At 38.3% G+C, this 23,550-nt stretch overlaps 1 pseudogene; it reads right to left on the bottom strand.

Moving 5' to 3' along the window:
- Nucleotides 1–13,095: 13,095 nt before the first annotated feature.
- On the bottom strand, nt 13,096–22,501 carry LOC138849330 (phosphoglycerate mutase 1 pseudogene; annotated as a pseudogene).
- Between the last annotated feature and the right edge of the window lie 1,049 nt (nt 22,502–23,550).

Genomic DNA, 23,550 nt, shown 5'->3' on the forward strand with positions numbered 1-23,550 from the left:
TCCATAAACTGTACTTTGGAAATTTATATTTATTAAATAAAAGTTAAAAAATAAATTTATTTGACAGGTAGAGTTATAGACAGTGAGAGAGAGAGAGAGAGACAGAAAGGTCTTCTTTCCATTGGTTCACTCCCTCAAATGGCTGCTATGGCCAGAACTGTGCTGATCTGAAGCCAGGAGCCAGGTGCTTCTTCCTGGTCTCCCCTGTGGGTGCAGGGGCCCAAGCACTTGGGCCATCTTCCACTGCCCTCCCAGGCCACAGCAGAGAGCTGGACTGGAATAGGAGCAACCAGGACTAGAATCTGACACTCATATGGGATGCCGGTGCCGCAGGCAGAGGATTAACCAAGTGAGCCACGGAGCTGGTACCAATAAAATGTCTTTAAAAAGACAATATAGTCAAGCTCTTTAAGATTAATGATAAAGAGGGGCCAGCACCATGGCTCGTTTGGCTAATCCTCCACCTGCGGCACTGGCATCCCATATATGCTCCAGGTTCTAGTCCCGGCTGCTCCTCTTCCAGTCCAGCTCTCTGCTGTGGCCTGGGAGGGCAGTGGAGAATGACCCAAGTGCTTGGGCCCCTGCACCCGCATGGGAGACCAGGAAGAAGCACCTGGCTCCTAGCTTTGGATCAGCGCAGTTCTCGCCATAGCGATCATTTGGGGAGTGAACCAACGGAAGGAAGACCTTTCTCTCTGTCTCTGTCTCTCTCTCTGTCTCTCTCTCTCTCTCACTGTCTATAACTCTACCTGTCAAATAAAAAGAAAGAAAGAAAGAAAGAAAGAAAGAAAGAAAGAAAGAAACAAAGATTTTTAAAAAAGATTAATGATAGGGAGAATATTCTCAATTTTGCAAAAAAATAATAATATGAAAGGATACCAATTTGTCTGAATGGAGACTTCTTTTTTTATTCTTATTTTTTTTTATATGTGAGAATGTGCATCACATCTTTATTTGTAGAAGCAAAAACCATGGAAACAACACCAATGTCTAGCAATAGGAAAATAAATGATATATAGTACATTTGAATGACACTAAAGTATTATACAATGATTGTGGATTTTTTTTTAAACTTTTATTTAATGAATATAAATTTCCAAAGTACAGCTTATGGATTACAATGGCTTCCCCCCCATAACGTCCCTCCCACACGCAACCCTCCCCTTTCCCACTCCCTCTCCCCTTCCTGAATGGAGACTTCTTAGAAGACTTACAGGCTAGCAGTGGATGAAATTTTCACAGTATGGAAGGAAAAATTTGCCAGGCAAGAATACTGTACTCAGCAAATCTATCCTTCAGGTATGAGGATGAGATAAAGACATTCCTTGAAAAACAAAAGCTGAGAGTATTTACCAATACCAGATGTGGGGAGCAACTCAGACTAGACTAAGTTACTGGAATTAAGACTTATTCTATGCATCTGCTCTCCCACAATATGGCCCTGGGAGAGGAGTAAAAACAACTTTTACACAGCTGCCTCCAGCTCCACCAGTAACCTGCAGGAGCTGATCCTGCTCCTGATTGGAGGAGAGCAGCGTACTTGGCGTGTGGGTAGCAGAGTTGGGATTGGCGGAAGAGGACTATAAAGGAGGAGAGAGACGGCATGCACCAGGAACATCTATCTGAAGGAACACCTGAGCAGCCCCCGAGAGAGCCGGCTGGTGGTGTGCCGCTCCCCCGCGGAAGTGGGGAAAGTGGCAGGGGGAACCGCCCTTCCACGGAGGTGGAAGGGTCGGTAGCCAACCCGGGAAGAACCAGCAGCAACCCGGGAAGGGCCGAGCAGACAAAAGAACAGAGCAGGGTCCTGTGTCGTTCCTCCGCGAAGAGGGGGAGCGACAACCAGAACCATCTTAAAAGAATGCCTTAATGGAATAAATAAAACTAAAACAAAGGATGAGAACAAGTAAGAAGAATATATCACAAGGTAAAAGTTTCACTGGTAAAAGACACAGAAGAATTCAAGAATATTCTCATATTGTAAATATATAAACAAACAATCCATATCGTTAGTGTGAAGACTAAGAAATAATTAAAATTATAATAACTGCAATTAAATATTGAGACAGACAATACAGAGATAAAATCAGACATCAAAAATTCAAAATTCAAAATGTGGGGAGGAATGGAGTGCAAGTGTAGTATTCTTTATTGTTATTTCTTTTTAGAGGTTTATTTACTTATTTATTTATTTATAAGCCAGAGAAACAGAGATGGAGGAGACAGGGAGGAAGAGAGAATGAGCTGCGGAAAGAGAAAGAGATATGTGGAAAGAGTGAGATCTTCTTTCCATCTGCTGATTTACTCCCCAAATAGCCCTAACAGCCAAATCTGGATCTAGATGAAGTCAGGAGCTAGGTACTCCATCAAGGTCTCCCATAAGGGTGCCAGAGGTCCAAGTATGCGAGCCATCTTTGCTGCCTTTCGGGTGCATCAGCAGGAAACTGAATTGAAAGTAAAGCAGCGAGGACTAAAATCGATATTCCAATATGGGAGACTGGCATCATAAGCAGTGTTTTAACCAGCTGTGCCACAGTGCTGGCCTCCTATTAGTATTATTATATCTTTCTTTTTCTTTTTTCTCTATATCTATATTTCTCATTATCTATATCTATATTTCTCATTATCTATATAATGATAAAGGGTTTAATTCAGCAAAAGAAAATAAAAATTATAAATATATATGAACCCAATACCAGAGTACCAAAAGCACACATTAATACAAAGCACACATTAATAGACCTAAAGAAGGAGATAAACTCCAATAATAGTAGGAGACTTTAACACTCTACTTTCAGAAACAGACAGAAAATCAACAAAGAGACAGTAGAGTTAATTTGTACCCTAAATCAGTTGCACCTAAGAGATCTACAGAACATTCCAATAGCTATAGAACACAATTTTTTCTCAATAGCACATAGAACATTCTCAATGATAGTTGATATGGTAGGTTACAAAATAATTCTCAACAAATTTTTAAAAATAGAAATCATAAGAAGAACTTTTCTGACCATAATGCAATAAAACTATGAATCAATAACAAGAAAAATATTGAAAACTACATAAATGCATGGAAATTAAACAACTTACTCCTGAACAAGCAATAGATCAAGGAGAAAATTAAGAAGTAAATTTGAAATTTTGTTAAATGAGTGAAAATGGAAATATAACATAACAAAAATATAGGATACAAGAAAATCATACATCAAAAGAATCAGAAAGATCTCAAATATGCAGCTTATAACTGTACCCCAAGGTATTGTAAAAATAAGAACAAATCAACACCAATGAGTATAAGAAATGATACATTTCAGAGAATAAATGACATACAGACTAAAAAATACAAAAAAAATCAGATGAAGAGATGGTTTGTTAAAGATCTCCACGAGTGAGATTCCAGTGGAAAGAATGGGTCATCAAAGAAGGAGGTACCTTTCTCTGAAGGGAGGAGAGAACTTCCACTTTGACCATGGCGTTGTCTAAATATGATCAGAGTCGGTGAACTCAGGAGGCTTCCATAGCCTTGGCAGCTCATGACAAGAGCCTAGGGTGATTACTGAGGCCATAAACAAGAGTGTCAATTTGTTAAGTCAACAACAGGAGTCACTGTGCACTTACTCCTCATGTAGGATCTTTGTCCTTAGTGTGCTGTACATTGAGATTTAATGCTATAACTAGTACTCAAACAGTATTTTTCACTTTATGTTTCTGTGTGGGTGCAAAGTGTTGAAATCTTTACTTAATGTATGCTAAACTGATCTTCTGTATATAAAGAGAATTGAAAATGAATCTTGATGTGAATGGAAGGGGAGAGGGAGTAGATAAGGGGAGGGTTGCGGGTTAGAGGGATGTTATGGGGGGGAAGCCATTGTAATCCATATTCTGTACTTTGGAAATTTATATTCATTAAATGAAAGTTAAAAAAAAAAGAAAAAAGATAAACTAAGTTAATAAACCCTTAACTAGACTAATTAAGAAAAAAGGGAGAAAATACAAATATATAAAATCAGAGATCAAAAGGGAGATATTACAAGTGATATCATAGAAATACTCTCTACTGGGGCTGGTGCTATGGCACAGCAGGTAAATGCCCTGACCTGAAGCGATGGCATCCCATATGGGCGCCGGTTCAAGACCGGCACTCCACTTCCAATCCAACTCTGTTATGGCCTGGGAAAGCAGTAGAAGATGGCCCAACTCCTTGGGCCCCTACACCCATGTGGGAGACCCGGAAGAAGCTCCTGGCTCATGGCTTCAGATCGGCACAGCTCCAGCCATTGCAGCCATCTGGCGAGTGAACCACGGGATGGAGGACCTCTCTCTCTGCCTCTCCTCTCTCTGTGTAATTCTGACTTTCAAATAAATAAAAAAATCTTAAAACAAAAAAGAAATTTCATCAATCTAACAATCATAGGATTGCTAGAGATTACTCTTAACAATTACATGACAACAAATTTGATAACCTAGGAAAAATGGACATATTCCTAAATAGATATTCCTTACCAACATTGAATCATGAAGAAATTGAATACCTAATAGATCAATAATGAGTAGCAAAATTGGATCAGTAATAAAAATATCTTCCATCAAAGAATAATTCATCACTATATGGCTTCACTTATGAATTCAAACATTTACAAAAGAACATGAATTCTTGAATTATTCAAAACCAGCAGAAGGGAGAATTCTTATAAACTCAATCTACAAGGCCAGTATTACTTTGATACCAAAACAAGATAAGAATCCAATCATTAAAAACCTACAGACCAATATCCTTGATGAACATAGATGAAAAAATCCTCACCAAAATACTAGAAAAACAATACAACAGCACTTTTTAAAAGGATTACTTACCATGATCAAATGGGATTCATCCCAGGAATACAATGATGGTTCAACATACACAAATCAATAAATCAGATACAGCAAATCATCAGAACAAGACAGAAATCATATAATCATCTCAATAGATGCAGAAAAGCATTTGTAAAATTCAATATCCCTTCATGAAAAAAACTCTGAACAAATTAGGCACAGAAAGAATGACTCTCAACATAATAAAGGCCATATACTGGGTTATACACATCCCATATCATAGTGCCAGTTGGAGTCCCAACTACTCTTCTTCTGACAATTTGCTTTTTCATTGGTATGTTTAACCTGTCCACATTCAGTATGAGTGTTAATATGATTTGGTTTATATCTGGTATTTTGCTATTTGCTTTCTGTTTATTTCAGAAATATTTTGTTTCTCTATTTCTCTTTTACTGCCTGCTTTTATGTTAAGCATATAGATCTTTATTAGTATTTGTTGTTGCTTTCTTTAATAAAATATGTTAGATGAGTTTTAGGTTCACAGCAAAATTGAGCATAATGTACAGTGAGTTTCCACATACCCTCAAAACTCTCCCCTGCCCCAGTCAATATGCACACAGCCTTCAGATCAAAGTGGTTCATTTGCTAGAGTCAATGAATCTTTGCTGACACGTCATTATTATTCAAAGTCCACAGCTTACTTAGGGGACACTCTTGGTGTTGTTTATACTTTAGTTTTTGATCAAAGTGTCATCATATGATTCACTGCTATACTTCAGAATAGTTTCACTGCCCTAAAACAGCTTTTGTGCTGTGCCTATTCATCCCTCCCTCCCCACCAGCCCTTGGCAGTCACCAACCTTATTTATAGTCTCCATAGTTTTTCCTTTTCCTTAATGGCATATAATTGGAATCACACAAAATGTAGTCTTCAGATTGGCTTCTTAAACTTAATAATATGCAGCCAGCGCCGCGGCTCACTAGGCTAATCTTCCACCTAGTGGCGCCGGCACACCGGGTTCTAGTCCCGGTCGGGGCGCCGGATTCTGTCCCGGTTGCCCCTCTTCCTGGCCAGCTCTCTGCTGTGGCCCGGGAGTGCAGTGGAGGATGGCCCAAGTCCTTGGGTCCTGCACCCCATGGGAGACCAGGAAAAGCACCTGGCTCCTGCCATCGGATCAGTGCGGTGTGCCGGCTGCAGCGCGCCGGCTGCGGCGGCCATTGGAGGGTGAACCAACGGCAAAGGAAGACCTTTCTCTCTGTCTCTGTCTCTCACTGTCCACTCTGCCTGTCAAAAAAAAAAAAAAAAAAAAAAAAAACTTAATAATATGCATATGCTTCCTCCAAGCCTTTCCATAGCTGATAGCTCATTTCTTTTTAGTGTCAAGTAATAATCCATGGTATGAATGCAACAATTTTTACATTCACCTACTAAAGGACATATTGGTTGCTTCTGTGTTTTTATAATTGTAAATAAAGATGATGTGTGTGGACATAACTTTTAAATTTATTTGAGTGAATACCAACAAGAACAATTGTGGGATCATATGTTGAGAATGCTTTTATTTTTTAGATTTACTTATTTAGTTTGAAAGAGTTACAGAGAGAGAGGCAGGTAGAGAGAGAGAGAGAGATCTTCCATCTGCTGATTCACTCCTCAGGTGGCAGAAATGGCCAGCACTTCGCCAGACCGAAGCCAGGGATCAAGAGCTTCATCCGGATCTCCCACGTGGGTGGCAGGGGCCCAAACACTTAGGCCATTTTCTGCAGCTTTTCACAGGCCATTAGCAGGGAGCAGCCAGGACACAAACCAGCGCCCATAAGGAATGTGTTGCATGCAACAGCATTACCTACTACACCACAATGCCAGCAAAAAAAGGAGCATATCATTTTTGTAATAAACTGCCAAATTGTCTTCCAAAGTAGTTGTAAAATTCTGCATCCCCACCAGCAATAAATGAAAGTACCTGTTGAACCATGTTTACCAGTATTTGCTGCTTACTCGAGTCATTCTAGTTGGTGTGTAGTGGCATCTCATTGTTTTAATTTACATTCTCCTAATGATAATATGATGCTGAACATACTTCAAATGCTTGCTGAGTAGAATATATTTATAGATATAAAGTAACCGCTTTATCAGATATGTGTTTTGAAAATATTTTCTCTCATATGTCACTTGTCTTTCTTATTCTCTTGACACTGTTTTTCACAGAACAGAAGTTTTGAGTTTTAATAAAGTCAAGCTAATCAACTGTTTCTTCCATGAATTTTGACTCTGGTACTGCATCCAAAATGTTATCATCATACCTAACGTCATTTTGGTTTTCTCTTGTTATCCTCCAAGGGTTATATACTTTTGCACTTTATATTAAGGTCTATGACCCACTTAGAGTTAGTTTTTGTGAAAGCTGTAAATTCTTGTCTAAACTCATTTGTTTTCTATGGATATCCAGATACCCAGCACCAGTTGTTGAAAACACTTTTTTCCCTCATATTGTCTTTGCTCTTCTGTAAAAGATCAGTTGACTACATTTATTTGGTATATTTCTGAGCCCTTTATTCTGTTCCGTTGATTCATTAGTTTGCTCTTTCACAGAACTCTTTCTTGATTATTTTAGCTTAATAGTAAGTCTTCACATTAGGCAATGTCAGTCCTCTGGCTTTGTTCTTTTCATTTAATATTAAGTCAGCTATTCAGGGCCTTCTGCCTCTCCATATAAATTTTAGAGTTAGTTTGTTGATATCCACTAATTTGCTAGGATGTTTATTGATATTTCAATGAATCTATGGATCAAGTTAGGAAAAACTAACATCTTGACAATATTGAGTTTTCCTATCCATGAACATGTAATATTTCTACATTTACTAGTTCTTCATTTATATCTTTCAATCAGAGCTACATAGTTTTCTTCATATAGATCTTGTAGATATTTTGTTAGATTTGTTCCCAAGTATTTCATATTGAAATGTGCTACTATAACTGGTAATACATTTATATTTCAGATTCAATTGTTCATTGCTGGTATGTAGGAAAGTAATTGACTTTTGTGTATTAACTTTGTATCCTGAAATCTTGCTAAAAATTGCTTATTAGTTCAGGAGTTTTTTGTTGAGAAAATTCTCTTCCACTCTTAGTTTGCTGAGAATTTTTTCATGAATGGGTGTTAAATTTTTGAAGTACTTTTTCTGCATTTAGTGATATGATCATCTGATTTTTCATGTTAGGTTGCTGATGTGATAGGTTTCATTAATTTAATTTTTAGCCAGACTTGCATGTCAGGGATAAATCTCACTTGGTTGTAATGCATTAATTCTTTTTATGCATTATTGGATTCAATTTGCTAATATTTTATTGAAGATTTTTGCTTCTACACTCATGAAAGATATTAACCTGTAGTTTTATTTTAATATCATTGGATTTAGTATTAGGGTTATGATGGGTCTTATAAAATGAATTAAGAATAATTCTCTACTTTTACCATCTGAAAGAGATGGTATAGAATTGATGGAATTTCTTCCTTAAATATTTGATAGAATTCACCAGAGAACTAATCTGAGCCTAGTCCTTTCTATTATGGAAAGCTATTAATTATTGATTTGATTTCTTCTGTTTGAAATAGACCAATTCAGATTGTTACTTATTCTTAAATATATTTTAATTGATACATAAGTATATATCTTTATGGGATACAGTGTCATATTTCAATACATGTATATAATGTGTAATGTTCAGATCAAGGTAACTGGCATATTCATAATTTCAAACACTTATTATCATTCATATTGAAAATACTCAAAATTCTCTCTACTAGCTATTTTGAAGTATACATTTAATTGTTGTCAACCTTAGTTACCCTACTGTGTTATGGAAATTAGAAGCCATTCCTCCTATTCAACTGCAGTCCTGTACTGGATAACCATCCATTCTTTGTTCATTATATCCTCTGTCCATTATGTCCTATTGAGTTTTACTATGTCCTCATGATTTTCTGCTTGTTGTGGCTGTTCATTTCTGATACAGGAGTGTTGAAGTCTCCAACAGAAACAGTGGATTAATCTCTTCCCTTGCAGTGCTACAAATTTTTGCAAATACACATTGAAGATTGTTGTCTTCCTGCAGTATTGATTGCCTTACCATTATGTAACGCTACTCCTGATCCTTGATTACTTTACTTGCTTTCAAGTCTACTCTTTCTGTAATTAATGTAGCTACCCCCAATTTCTTTTGATCAGTATTGGCATGTTACATCTTCGTCCATCCCTACACTTTTTTTCCTCTTTTATTTTTGAGATAACCAACCCTATGCTTTTAACCTATATGTGTCTTTATATTCATAAAGTGGATTTCTTATAGACAACAAACAATTGAGCCTTGTTTTTAAATCCACTCTGAAAAATTCATTGTCATTCATGTATTTATACCATTGATTTTTAAAGTATTTACTGATATAGCTACTCCACTTTTCTTTGTTCCTATTTTTCCCTCTGTGAATTTTTCTTGATAGACATGGTATGCAGGGTAAAACTGGTATGGTGAATAAGGCTCCAGTGATGCAGTGGAAAAGCACTGGGCAAGGAGAAGCATGATTTATTCCTGTTAGGTTTCAGTCAGTGAGCCTGTGATCCTGGGCTGTGAGCTGCACTAGTGCTCCTCAGTTTTCTCCTCCAGCGTAGATAGGACAGGATGGTTTGAGGGGACTGCAATTTCCCTTCCACCACAGGAAAGCTGGAGGGGGCTGGAGTTGGATATTTCCATTCTTCCAGGTAGGTTAGATACTGACAAAACCCCAGAAGGTAGGAGCTTATAAAATAGTTTCTTCTGAGTGTAAGACTTGTTAGGAAGAACAGAAGGCTCTAATACAATGCAAAACACTTCCTTTTCCCCAACCCCTGCCAAATATAACAGGATATTTTTCTCCAATATTCATCAGAACTCCTGAGAGTAAAATTCACAAAAGTGTGGAGACTCCCCTGTGAGGGGATCCTCCTGGAGATTTTCACTCTCTGAGGTCTACACTAAGCCTCCGATAACTAATCAGTTCCAATTTAGATTTTCCCGCCTCATTACTAGTTTCCACAGATGGTTCTGTCCAGTAATTGTGATTCTCTGTAGCTTTTCCCTCTACAATTTGGGAGAGCAGCTGTTTGCACTCTGACCCCACTTCAATGACTGATCTTCTAAGAAGAGTTGTTGATTTTTTCAATTTGTTCAGCTTTTTACCTCTGTAAAGACAGAGTGTCTGATATGCCAAGCAAGGCACTGACGTCCCTTTCTTGCTTTTTAAACCACATTATTAGTTGCTTTATTATTGATTGTTCTGGTAATCACAATATTCATCTCACTTTATCATAATTTGCTTTGATTAATTTAACTTGATTGATCCTAGTAAAATACAGAAATATTGTCTCAATATAGTTCCACTTGATCTTCCCTCCTTTGTGCTATTACTGTCATATATAACTTTACATGTTATAATCCCAATAATACATCTCTATTACTATTGTTATTTTAAACAATCTTTAAATTCAATTAAGAGAAATATACAATAGATAGATGATACATGGTAGAATCTTTTATACATACCTATATGTTTGTCCCGTCAGTGTTCATTCTTCATTTAGATTCAAGTTACTATTTGTTAGCATCATTTCTTTTTAGCCTGGATTTCCTTTTGAAATAAGCATACTACCAACAATAAATTCTCTTAATCTTTATCTGAGATTTTTAAATTTCATTTTATTTTTGAAGGAATGGTTAGCTGAATATAGAATCATCAATTGACAGATTTTCCCACAGTGCTTTAAAATATGCCATGCCTTGGAAAGCCAAGACACTCTGGCAAAAAAAAAAAAAAAACCACACCTAAATGAAAGATCTCTGTGAGTGAGATCCCAGTAGAAAGAACGGGGCCATCAAAGAAGGAGGTACCTTTCTCTGAAGGGAGGAGAGAACTTCCACTTTGACTACGACCTTGTCTAAATATGATCAGAGTCGGTGAGCTCAAAAGGCTTCCATAGCCTTGGCAACTCATGACAAGAGCCTAGGGTGATTACTGAGGCCATAAACAAGAGTGTCAATTTGTACAGTGAACAACAGGAGTCACTGTGCACTTACTCCTCATGTAGGATCTCTGTCCTTAATGTGCTGTACATTGAGATTTAATGCTGTAACTAGTACTCAAACAGTATTTTTCACTTTGTGTTTCTGTGTGGGTGCAAACTGTTGAAATCTTTACTTAATATATGCTAAACTGATCTTCTGTATATAAAGAGAATTGAAAATGAATCTTGATGTGAATGGAATGGGAGAGGGAGCGGGAGATGGGAGGGTTGTGGGTGGGAGGGAAGTTATGGCAGGGGGAAGCCACTGTAATCCATAAGCTGTACTTTGGAAATTTATATTTATTAAATAAAAGTTAAAAAAATAAAATAAAATAAAATATTCCATGCCTATTTCCTGGCCTTAATGGTTTCTGAGAAGATAATTACTAATCATATTATGTTTACCTTGTATAGGAACAGTTTTTTCTTACTGATTCCAGGATGTTTGCTTCATATTTTACTTTCAACAACTTAACTATGATGTGTCTATGTGTGGATATCATTGTGTTTATTCTACTAGAGTTATTAAACTTCTCATATATACAAATTAATATTTTTCTTCTAATTTGGGAAAAATCTGGGCATTATTTCTTCAAGTATTTTTCCTCCCATCTTAAATCTTTCTCTTGGCTTCCTGGAGCTCCCTTTATACATATGCTAATATAACTGATCCCACAGATCTCTGAGGCTCTGCTCATTTTTCTACATTCTTTTTTCTTTGTTCTTTATATTTCATGGTTTCTACTGATCTATCTTCAAGTTTGCTGAATCTTTCTTCTGCCAGCTCTTATCTCCTATTTATTCCCCTCTAGTAAATCTTTTCGTTTCAGTTCTTTTACTTTTCAATAACAGAATCCCCATTTAATATTTTTGTCATTTCCATATCTTTACTGAGATTCTCTATTTGATGAGTCATTTAAAATATGAGTGTTGTCATACTTTCCTTTAATTTCCCATACACGGAGATATAACTGCTTTTTCATCTTTATGTGCTAAGTTCAATATCAAGGCCCCCTCAAAGACAGTGTCAATAGACTGCTTGGAACCTGTGATTAAGTCACATTTTCCCATTTTTATATGGCTCATAATTTTTGACTGAAAAATTCAGATAATATATTACAGCACTGTGGATTCTTGGCCCTCTTTTCAGTGATTATGGTTGTTCCTGAGCTTTGTTTTTTGGTTTTATGATTCACCTGCATGACTCTGTCTCCTGTATAATAAAGACTCACCAGTGTTTCTACCCAGTTTTTGTCTTGATTTTAATTTTTTTATTACACATAACTCCTTTATTATGCTAACATGGAAGAGAGATTTAGTAGTTCCTAAGCCTGCATAGCAGGGCCAAGCAACTGGAAAATATGATCCCGAATGACAATAAAAGATGCACTTGAACATGATCAAGAGGCATTTCACTGCCACAAAATAAGGCAGAGGAGGAATCCTAAGATACACAGCAGGAGGCACTCAACCCCTATGGGCCAGGTTAACCCCACATTGTTGTGAGGAATGGCATATTTTCTGGTGGCCACATGAGAAAGTATCTGAACCACATCTAGGAACCCCAGAAAGGCTTTTGTTTAGTATCAGTTTTAAGCACACACACACACACACACACATACATTTTGTAAAAGCAAATACATCACATAAACTTAATCTGGGTTTGACCCCAACCTTCTGGAACCTGTTCCTTTAAGGTCAGGGAAGAAGTAGTGGTTGCTTTTTAAATAACCATGCAGGTTACATTCATCTTCCATTGGAATGAGTAGAGCCCACTATCCTCACCCCTGGGTAGTGACATGACTGCTGAAGTGCAGGCTCTTCTACCTCTCCTCATTGTTCAGCTATCAGCATGGCTCCTCCCTCTCCCTACTCCAGCAGACCCTTAATAACCAGAGCACTAGCAGACACGTGCATTTTGACTGCCAACTCTGTTGGGTGAGACAAAGCCTTCCTTTGGCTTAGGCTGAGTGCCCCAGGACTGCTGTCCTGACTAGAGTCTGTGAAGGCAGTGGTGCAGGAAACAAAAATGGCTGAAAGGAAAGCAGGAGCACCAGTCCTTTCCTACAGCTACAACCTGAGATGCCTACAGATGTGGTCGGTGTTTCCTGTGCAGGGAACAGGTGTAGAGAAATGAGCAGGAAGGGAGGTTGGTGCTGGAGACAGTATTATGTCCATGTACCTTCACTTCTTGGCCTTGCCCTAGGCAGTCACAGCTTCCATAGCTTTATGCATTCACCTGGAACTTTGTGGGCTTTATGGGTTTCAAATTTTCATCCAATGCATAGACAATGGGAATACCAGTTGGCAGGTTCAGATCCATGATGGCCTCTTCAGAGAGAACCTCCAGATGCTTGACAATGCCCTGAAGGCTACTGCCCTGGGCTGTAATGAATAGCCATTTGCCCTCCTTGATTTGGGGTATGATTTATTCATTCTGAAAGTGTAGGGGTGTCGCTGTTAGTATCCTTCAGAGTCTCACAAGAGAGCAGTTGATCTTCAATAAAATCGTGCATATCTGCAATCCTTACTGATATTGCTGTAGAAGGGATGGTCAGGCACCAGGGGAGGGGTAGGGACATTGTAGGAACACCTCCAGATTTTCACCTGGGCCTTACCATGCTTGGCATAAGTTTCTGCTTTATTGAGGCCAGACCCCCATAGTACCACTCATTGAAACACAAATTCCTCACAATCAGCAGCCACATCCAGTCAATGGCATCTAGCACAGCCCAAGCGTCCTATGGCTCTTTTCTACACCAAGGTAAAGCAGATGTCAAATTCACAGCCAGCATCTCCTAGCATCTGACTCGTGCTTTGCCTCCTAGTGGTCTGCTGAGCTCTGGTTGGTGTCAGACCAGCCACTGAAGCTGTTCTCCTAGTGCCAGGCACACTTGAAGTGCCAGATCAGAACCAGCTTGTAGGCAGCCATTATGGAGACAGACAGAGAGATCTTATTTTTGTTTTTAATCCTGGATTCCTAGAAGGAAGTTTTCCTGTGTAAACACAACTGAATGTTCAGGCAGTGATTGGTCAGAAGTTGTAATCAAACACCACGAGCCAGTAAGGTTTCCACAGTTTGCCAGTCGATGTGTATATGAGCTAGGGGGATGCATTAAAGTTCACACAGTTTACAAGTTGTTCCCAACTCTTATTTTCTCCTGGACTGTCTCATTTCTCCTCTGTTCATGCATAGCACATTGCATTAAGCTGGAGACATATGGATAATAAAGGTCATCTCTAATTTCTCCTGAGTATGTGCTCAGACCTGTATAATTTTCACAGACATCCACCCCATCAGGAATACAGGAAACTTTATCAGTGCCTACCATAGCTATCACATTCTCTTAATATCTCCGTAATATCTGTGGATATTCTGACAATATGTTGCTTCCCCAATCTAGAATTAAAATTTCAGGTTACCTAAATATTGGTTCATCTGTTCATTTTTCACTGAGATTGTCACTGTTTTTGACAATGTCTAATACTGCCAGCTTTCTGTGCATATTGCACAAATCAAGTCAGCCTCCTCAAGAGACAAAGCTATTGGTTCTCTCAGTAATTCTCACTCTGATAGAACTCGGTGATAATGGACTCGAGGAGAAGGGTGGGAATGAGAGCAGGATTAGGCTAAAATGCCAAAAACTCTGATTATTCTTACATAAAGGTCAGTAGTTTTTCTTGAATAAAATTCTCAGTTTTTTGTTATGCCTCTGATGACTTTCTAATTAATTTGGACATTTTGGTCCGATGTATTGATCCTTTTTGGGGAGAAGACCTGTTAAATTCTTAATTCCCATTTTTATAGTACTATAGTTTGAGTTTTTTCTTAGATTTTTTTTAAAAAGTTTTGTTTAAATTTTGAATCTTGGCCGGCGCCGCGGCTCACTAGGCTAATCCTCCGCCTAGCGGCGTCGGCACACCGGGTTCTAGTCCCGGTCGGGGCGCTGGATTCTGTCCCAGTTGCCCCCTCTTCCAGGCCAGCTCTCTGCTGTGGCCCGGGAGTGCAGTGGAGGATGGCCCAAGTGCTTGGGCCCTGCACCCCATGGGAGACCAGGAGAAGTACCTGGCTCCTGCCATCGGATCAGCGTGGTACGCCGGCCACAGTGCACCGGCCGCAGCTGCCATTGGAGGGTGAACCAACGGCAAAAGGAAGACCTTTCTCTCTGTCTCTCTCTCTCACTGTCCACTCTGCCTGTAAAAAAAAATATTAAAAATAAAAAAATAAATAAACTCCTATTTAAAAAATTTTTTGAATCTCTAAAATGAGAAAATCAAAAACATAATTTAAAGATGTTTTAAACTTTTTTAAAAAGAAAATATCAAAGAATAACACATTTGACTAACAAATCATATACAATACACATATAAATCCTATAAATCAATTAGACAGAAAAAGAAAAATGGGAAAAATTGCTCAATTTACAAAAGAGAATTTCCAAAATTTCAATAAATACATGAAAAAGTATTCAATCTCAGGACCAGCAATGTAGCACAATGGATTAAGCCACTGCCTACAACACTGGCATCCCATATGAGTGCTGGTTTGAGTCTAAGCTGCTCTACTTCCAACCCTCTGCTAATGCACTTCCTGCTAAAACATGGAAGATGTAGCTGTTGCATTCATTTGGGAAATGAACCAGCAGATAGAAGATATCTTGCTAACTCACTGGCTATCTCTCCTCCCTCCCTCTCCCCCTCTCTCTTTCATTCTACCTTTCAAATAAATAAATAAATCTTAAGAAAGAAACAAAAAGTACTCAATCTCATTAGAAATATAAAATTTAAACCACAAATTTCACTTCCCACTCACCATATTGGCTTGTAAACTAGTAAAACAATGAATGAAGATTACCTTTATAAACTGAGGTTGATTATATTATCAGTATTTTTACTTTAAGATTGAAGAAAATTTTGCATATGTACATTAGGGCATATGCCCAGCATATTCATTGTGGCCTCAGCTATAAATAGCCCTGATTTTCACTGACAGAATAGAAAAATAATATAGTATGATATGGTAACAACAATATGGTAGTCACATGATAGACTACTAAGCATCTGCATATATCCACACTGTTAAATCTCATAAATATTGAGCAAAAGTAATAAAAGAATACAGATTAAATTCATTTATACAAAGTTCAATAACAAGAAAAGTTAAGAAATAGATATAACTAAAAAAATTCAAATGAAATTACACAATTTTCCCAAAAGTCAAGTTAGTAGTTACTTCTGAAATAAAAAAGGATGTATTGTTAGCAGCCAACTCACAGAGCTTCTAGAATTAGAATTGTCTTCTATTTCTTGATGTCAGTTACCATTTACATGAATGCTTGCTTTTTAATTGTTCACCAAATTATATATTTTTGTAGTTTTATAAATTATAGTATAGTTTATAATTTTAAGTAATATTTTTACAACATGTGAAAGAAGTTTAAATGCCACTGTGGTTATTAATGAGACATAGTTTCACAGATATTGATACTACTTGGATGGACTATAATCATTCACTTAGGCATATATTCAACAAAAACAATGATGTATTCTTCAGTATTTAGTATTCCAAACATTAAATCAGACTCCATGGAGGACAGAGAGATGAATAAGACACAGACTAAATACCGGAGGACATCACAACCTAGTGAGAAGGCTGGGTACACATACTTTTTCACAGGTAATAGAAAGGAACAAGTGTTTCAAAAAAGATCCAAATTCAGTTTACAGAAAGACTACTTCGAGGGTAGGATTCATGGAGGACTTGCAGCTAGATGGGGGTGGGTTATAAGGGATAGGATTTGAAAAAATGTGAATAACCTTCTCATTGGTAAGGTTCCTCAAGTAGCTTAGGGAAGTTAGAGTAGACAGTACAGGGGGCGGGGGCCAAAAACAGGCTGGAGAAAGAGGCAGACACATTGCTTTAAGATTTGGCAAGGAAGAGTGGCCATTTTTTCCAAAAGCAAGTGGAATCATTGAAGGATTTGAAGAAAATAATAGGGACACTTTTAGTTTCCCAGGTTACCATAAACTTGGTAGCCTGAAATAGCAGAAATGTTTTCTCACATTTCTGGAAACCAGGAGTGCAGGGTCATCAGGATTGGTTCCTTCTGGAGAATCTCAGGGATAATCTATTACATATCTCTTACCTAACTTCAGGAGACTGCCTGCAATACTCAGCATTCCCTGACTTGTAGGCACATCACAGCCATCTCTGCATCTGCCCTTCTCTCTATTTTTTTTTTTTTTTTTTTTTTGACAGGCAGAGTAGACAGTGAAAGAGAGAGACAGAGAGAAAGGTCTTCCTTTTGCTGTTGGTTCACTCCCCAATGGCCGCTGTGGCCGGCGCACCACGCTGACCCGCAGCCGGGAGCCAGGTGTTTCCTCTTGGTCTCCCATGCGGGGGGTGCAAGGTCCAAGGACCTGGGCCATCCTCCTCTGCACTCCCGGGCCACAGCAGACAGCTGGCCTGGAAGAGGGGCAACCGGGACAGAATCCGGTGCCCCAACCGGGACTAGAACCTGGTGTGCCGGCACCACAGGTGGAGGATTAGCCTATTGAGCCGCAGCACTGGCCTCCTCTCTATATATTTCTGCATGTCAAATCTCCCTATTTTTTCTCTTATAAGAACTCAGTGTTGGATTTAAGTTTCAGTCTAATCCAGGATGATCCCAGCTTGATATTTTTAACTTAATTGTATCTCCAGAGCCCTAATTCCAATGAAAGTTCAGGGGAAGCATTGGGAGATGACCACTCAATCCTCTACGAGCACATTCCAGCAGATTGGTAGGATCAAGCTTGGAGGTAAAGATGACTAAGAATTTTTCCCTCAGAAACACACATAAATGTCCAAAAAGACAAGTGCCCACTACTGATTTATGGAATTATAAGTTGCCATTGGAAAAACAGATAACAATGTAAAGGTCAGGCAGTAGGGGATTAGGGACGGCATCTGTATAAAATAATACTGTGCAGATGTTAAAAAAGGATAAGGCAGATCAGTATACACTGACATTAAAAGACATCAGTGAAATATTGAGAAAAAATTCAGACTACAAACTGTGTAAGGTATGATACAGTTTATAGTAAAAACAAAGTAGCTAAAACAATATTCATAGTAATTAATAGTGTTTATCCTGTGGTACTAAGTCTAGGGGAGTAAGAAAGTAGAGAAAACTTTAATACATTAATATATTTTTAATACTAAAGGGGCCATGTATTACTCTTATAAATGTAAAATATATGCACCAGTACTGTGAATATTGTTTAGGGGACTGCTTATGGACTGGGAAAGCAGTAGAAGGCCCAAGTGCTTGGGCCCCTGCACCCTTGTGGGAGACCCAGAAGAAGCTCCTGAGTCCTGGCTTCAGATTGGCCATTGCTGACATTTGGAGAGTGAACCAGCAGATGAAAGATTTTCTCTCATTCTCTCCCTCTCTCTGTAACTGTGCCACTCAAATAAATAAAATCCTTTAAAAAATGGAAAATACATACAAGGGTACTTCAAAAAAATTCTTGGATTGTGGAATTAAAACAAATTTATTTTGATATAAGGAAAAATTGAAATTCATGCATAGTTTTTCATAATTCACATTTTCCAAGAGCTTTTTGAAGACCACTTTTATATGTACCCCCCTTTAGAAGAAACTAAATGTTTAGGAGGGAAGAAAATGTTCAGTTTGAAAGAAACATGCAATCTGACTTAATATGACTAAAAAAATTAAGACCACAAGGAAATTTAAATGTAAGAAGATGAAGAAATACATTTTCAAATTCTATAATACCTACTGATGCTATATATTGGATAAATTTTGGTAGTTAAAGAAACATTTTCAAGAATATCTTACAACAGATTAATTCACAGCAAAGAATATGCTGACCATCTACCATTATATTGCTGATTTAGCTAGGTTAGAGAGCAGGTTTCAGACTCAGGCAAGTGATTACAACAGTCTCACAATTCTAGCCCTGAATCACCATGACAACATGAACATATAATTATATACATGCATTGGGAGAAAACCAAAGAATGAGAAATACAAAAGCATGTGGGGATAATTTTTTTTGGTTTTTGAGGAGGAAAACACAGAAATGAATGATTTTTTTAATGTTTCTTACAAAAGAACACCATGTTTGTGAAAATAGTTAATTAAATGGATGTAAGTGTAACATAACTTAAACACTATGACCATTTTCATGTTTCAGCCTTCTTGATTTATCAAAGCTCTCAATAGCACACTCAGGAGCATTCAAACAAAACTAAATAGCAATAAAGCTTTTCTAAGCTTCCTGTAATTTGAGTGACAATTTATATAATTACAAGTATTTGACAACTTTTTTATCATTTCTAAATGATTATAAATATCTGCAAGTTTAGAAGATTATATCTTGAAATGCATTTATACACAATCCTGCCATAAAAAAGCAAAATAAATTACGCTATTACTATGTTTAGACGGGTGGTTTATAGCGTGATATATATATATGGAATAAAATTTTCAAATACAGTGAAAGTAAGTAGTTGGTTACTGGATCTAAACATGAGTAGCAGCAAGATGATTTCCCTTTGCTGGTGTTCAGCTCTCCCTAAGTTGAATCATGCAATTAGTCTCACTTGCATTGGAGAGATACAAAAGGAAATCCTTTAGAAAATATGTATGTGCTAAACCCCAAGAATAAGCAAGAAAGGGTAATGATCAAATGCACCCGAAGCATGCATTAACACTCTAGATCTAGGGAGACTAAGTCAGATTGCCAGCCCTTGAGGATAAGGAAGAGCTTCTTTGTTCAACATTAAGCATTTAATAGCACTGTGCGGAGCATTTGGGATAAAAGATAATTATTATCAAGTAGCTCACTGACTCATTGGGAAGACAAACAAGTCAATGATTGCCAGAGTGGCGCATCCCAATGCCTGAGACAATTTCAGTTTATATCTATTATCCTAGCATAATTTTTTTAAAGATTTATACATTTATTTCAAGAGTTAGAGAGAGAGAGATCGATCTTACATCCACTGGTTCACTCCCCAGATGGCCAAAATGGCCAGTGCTAGGCCAGACAGGTCTCCCATGTAGGTGGCAGGGGCCCAAACACTTGGGCCACCTTCTGCTGCTTTTTCCCAGGCCATTAACAGGGAACTGGATCAGAAGTGGAGCAGCCATCCAGTACACAAACCAATGCCCATATGGGACGCCAGTGTCACAGGTGGTGGCTTTACCTGCTTTGCCACATAGCATAATTTTAAAATTAGAGCTAATAATTTCAATCTCAAATGTGTTCCAGTTTAGGCAATTAATGATGGGATCACATTTATAGGGCTATTATGTGAGTCACTGAAAGGCACTTAATCTAGCACTGGGAGGCCTTCCTAGAGGAGGTGCAGCCTGAGGAAAGTCTTAAAGGATAAATTAATTAACCAAGCAGAGAGTAGAGGGCCCAGCAGACACTCAAATTAAACTAATGACATCCTTTCCCAGGAGACCTTTCCTTTGCACTCAGAGTTACAGAATCTCCCATGTGTGGGGAATCCAGTTCCTCAAATTTCCTCAGCAAGCCTCTGGAAGATTCAAATTCCAGCAGCACATATGCAAATGAAACTAGGGCATTTCTTTACAGTTGTATGTATCTTGTTTTCTTCCTAGGCACTGGGGAGAATCAAGATCACAGCAGGACCTACAAGCTGCAATTACATTGTTGTCAACATATGTTACATTTGTCAGCCCACTCTTTTTTCCTCCTGAAAAGGCTCCTTCCCCAGCAAGTGAGGTCAGTTCACAGGCTCACTCCCCACACCATACAGGAAGGCAGGCAACCCAGCAGGGCGGGAGTCCTTGTAGAGAGCTAATCATGATGCTAGCACATCAGCAAACACTATGAGCTGCTGGTGACTTTTTTTTTTTGCCACTACTTGTTAAATTCCTGCCTAAAAGCAAAGTCAAATTGGAATAACATAGACCTGAGAGATGAAAGAGAGAATCCTGAAGACATTCTTTGAATCCCTAGGTGTAACAATGCCTGATACTCTTAGACTTTCCCAGTACACGGGATAACAAGTCCACTCTCAGCTGTACAGTAAAACCTTTTTATTTTATTTTATTTCTCTGTAGCTGTGTAGTATTGAGGGTGGTGGGATGGAGAAAATAATCTCATCTGGTAACCTCAGTTAAAGCCAATAATTTAACTCAGTCTTTGCTTAAGATACCGAAGGAAAACTCCATAATTCAAAGTTCTGAGTCCTCTCACACCTATTCAAGAAAACACAGAAGTATGTGCAAGGGGAAAGTGCTTATGGCCTGATGACATTGGCAGAGAACATTGAAGTTGTTTTTTGAGTTCTTGTTGGTTTCTATGAAGAGCAGTTGGTCTGGTTACTTCCTGGACTGCTGACCAGGTAAGAATGGTCCATCCAACTTATGATCATTCTGTGGGCACTTGTTGTTGCTAAAGACTACAGGTGTTCTCTTGGCTGAACAATGCTTCAGGGAGCACCAGTCACCTCTGGTGCTGAACTGGTCCCCACTCTTCATGAGGTCTTCCCTAGGGCAGTTTAGGATCTCCAGGTCCCCTCTGATCCAGGTATCCAGTCCACATGGAAGGACTCTTCAGACAAGCCCACCATCAGAGGGTACAACGGAACTCCTGGATTCTTCTCACACCACATGGGATGACACTCAAGTCAGCTAACTCAAATCCTCTCTCAGTTACCCTTGTTGAGCCACCAAGATAACTTTGATATGACTGTGCAAACTGCCAAGATTATCTCTTTCAAGACTGCAAAGGGCAGTAGGGCAGGGATCCCTATGTCTATGACCTCCCCACTAAGCCTTCAGCCAGGAGAAAGACATATATGTCATAGCTGCTTTTCACATTCTCAGTCCACCAAAGAGAAAAGATCAGCTTTTCCTATTTTTTACCCTCATGTTTTACCAACACCTTCCATCTAAATCTCTTTGATCAAAATAAAACAAAATAAAAACTTCCTAATTAGATCACCAGTCTTGTCTCTTCATTTCAAAGGAGACTAAGGAGTAAAAAGTCTGTTCTCTGCCAATCTAGTCTTACTTTCAAAGCTGTTACCTTTCTCCATGCTTGAAAATTCTGTTCCAGCAATAGCTGATTATTATTCATTTCTTTCTCTTTGCATCCCTGCAGTTACAATACTAATGTAATCCTCTCCCCTGCCTCAAAGTCATGTACCCAAAATGAATGTGATAAGCATGTTAATTTATTTTTCAAATTGTTACCCTAGACTAATGGTTCTCAAAACATGAGTCCCAGTTAGCAGCCTTGTTAGAAATGCAGATTCCTGCATCCTAGAACAAAAGAATCAAAGTCTAAGGAATGAGATTCAAAAGTCTACATTTTACCGAACCTCTGAACTGATTCTGATGCATATTAAAGTTTGAAAACTGATCTCTTGTGTGTATTTTTATAAAAAGATTCTTCTTCAGGATGATCAAGGTTTGTACAGTGTATCTCTCACAGGTCACAGTACCATTTTGGAAGGGTTACTCTGGGCAGTAATGATGCATTCTCTGAGAGAAGAAGCAACAGGGAAATCGGGAAGCCATACAGAAATAGTCACCTTTGGACATGAGAAGCACAAACATGAAGCACCTGGGAAACACAACAAAAATCTGTAACTCTCAAATTCTCCATCAGGGCTTCATGCCCCTGATTTGACACACTCTGTCATGAGAAAGCAGAGTCCCTCCTTAAGGCACCTCTCTGGCCTAATCTGGTTTGCTGGTTACTCTTGGAAGTATTCAAGACCTTGCATATATTGTCTTTCTTATATTTCTCCTTTCCATAAAGAATTTAGAGTCTGTCTGCTATTGAAGATTAATTAACAAGAGAGAGGGTGCTTTCTTCCTGGCCAAAAATTTCCAAACCCTGAAGGCATGAGCTGTATCTAGTTGGCTGAGACATAAAGACAGACTGCCTGTCATAATCTCTAACTATGAAACTTAAAATACACCAAAGAGCAAAAGGTACAATATATGAATACAATAACAATAGCCTTCTGATCTGAGGCTGATTTTACTTTAGCTTCATGATAACACTATGAGCTTGTCGACCAAGTTTGGAAGCAATAGAAACCAAATCTAGCCACATTAAGCAGAAATATGAACTACCAGAAAGCAATTCAAAGAAATGGAAGGCTGCACAATAAATTTTTTCTCATTTGGGTAGAAATGGAAACATTCAAAGCAACTGTATGATTCTAAATAAGATGAGTTAGTGGATGTCTCTTCAAGGAATCACCACCAACATGAGCCAGAAACAAAAGCATTATTTCCCCTTTTTTGTAACACCTTTAGGAAATAAAGTCTGACAGAAAGTCTCTGATAGGTCAGTTTGAGAGACATGTTCACCCCTTGGCCAGAGAAAGGCTGGACACCTTGGAAGAGTTTCACCAGGGGGCAGGAGTAACTCTCCAAACAGAAATCAAGTTGTTATCACAAAAGAAGGAAAATAAGATATTGGGTGATCAAGAATGTTCTATCACAAATATAGCAAAAAGCAAGAGTTAGCTGAGGAACTGGGGAAGCCCTGACTACCCTAAATCCTATAGTCAGTGAAAGTCAAAATAAACCTGAGTTTCTCACGTGTACATCATCCCTTTTCTCTTTTGACTCC

Source organism: Oryctolagus cuniculus, chromosome 4 (genome assembly GCF_964237555.1).
Source record: "Oryctolagus cuniculus chromosome 4, mOryCun1.1, whole genome shotgun sequence".
NCBI classification, from domain to species: Eukaryota; Metazoa; Chordata; class Mammalia; order Lagomorpha; family Leporidae; genus Oryctolagus; species Oryctolagus cuniculus.